Below are 1,416 nucleotides of genomic sequence, written 5' to 3' on the forward strand. Positions count from 1 at the left end.
CTCTCAAGGACGAGCATGATGGGGAGGAGCCTGTGAGACTGAAGAGCCTGGGAATGGGACATGGCAGAGATTCTAGGACTGCAGGAGAGAATGTCTCTCAGCAGTGCACATTCTTCAGAACCAGCACATTCCCTCTTAACCCCAGAGCACATAGAAGGTCCAGATAACAAGAAGTACATATAATGCTAATTCCCAAGGCCACCACTTTCTCCCCATGAAAATTTGGTTTGGGTCATGGCCAATGAAGAAGGCATGCTAATGAATCATTCCCGGGAGGGGCATATGACATCAGAGCTTCTGGGGATCACAGGAACCTACCAGACCCCCCTCCCCCCACCCCCTGGAAAACCAGAGGCCTCCCAGCGGTAGGAATGTGGGTGTCTCATAAGAAAAATGAATATACCCTTACTTCACCAATCCAGGTGCATAGGCAGAAGCTTGTTTGGGGGTAACTCTGAAGGACATAAACGTCAATCTGGCCTTGGGATGAATTCTGTGTGTGAGGAGCATCAGGTAAATCAATAATGATCCAATTACTTTCTATTTTTAGAGTAAGTTAAAAAGCCAAACAAGGTGAAATAAGCCAAACACAAAGGCTAAATATTGTATGCTTCCTCTTACATGAAATACCTATAATAAGCAAATTCTCAGAGACAGGAAGATGAAAGGTTACCAGGGGCAGGAGGCAGGCAGGAATAGAGAATTATTGTTCAATGGGTACAGAGTTTCCGTTTCAGTGATGAAAAAGTTTTGGAAATAGTGGTGATGGTTGTACAACATTGTGGATGTAATTAATGCTACTGAATTGTACACTGAAAAATGGTTAAAATCACAAAAGTTATGTTACATGTATTTTACCACAACTTAAACAAAATAATGTAATATTCCGAAGCCATCCAATTGTATATTCTAAATGGGTTGATAATATAGAATGAATTATATTTCAATGAAGTTGCTTTATTTTTGTTTTCTTATTTTTATTTTATTTATTTATTTTTATTTATTTTTTATTTTTTAATTATTCATTCTATCCCTGTCATTTTTTATTTATTTTTATTTATTTTATTTTTTATAATAATTTTTTATTATGTTATGTCACCATACAGTATATCCTTAGTTTTTGATGTAATGTTCCATGATTCATTATTTGCGTATGACACCCAGCGTACCATGCAATATGTGCCCTCCTTAATACCCATCACCGGCCTATCCCAATCCCCCATCACCCTCCCCTCTGAAGCCCTCAGTTTGTTTCCCAGAGTCCACAGTCTCTCATGGTTCATTCCCCCTTCTCTTTACCCACCCCCTTCATTCTTCCCTTCCTTCTCCTACCAATCTCCCTACTATTCCTTATGTTCCACAAATGAGTGAAACCATATGGTAATTGTCTTTTTCTGCTTGACTTACTTCACTTAG

Source organism: Ursus arctos, unplaced genomic scaffold, assembly GCF_023065955.2.
Source record: "Ursus arctos isolate Adak ecotype North America unplaced genomic scaffold, UrsArc2.0 scaffold_20, whole genome shotgun sequence".
In the NCBI taxonomy this organism is placed as follows: domain Eukaryota; kingdom Metazoa; phylum Chordata; class Mammalia; order Carnivora; family Ursidae; genus Ursus; species Ursus arctos.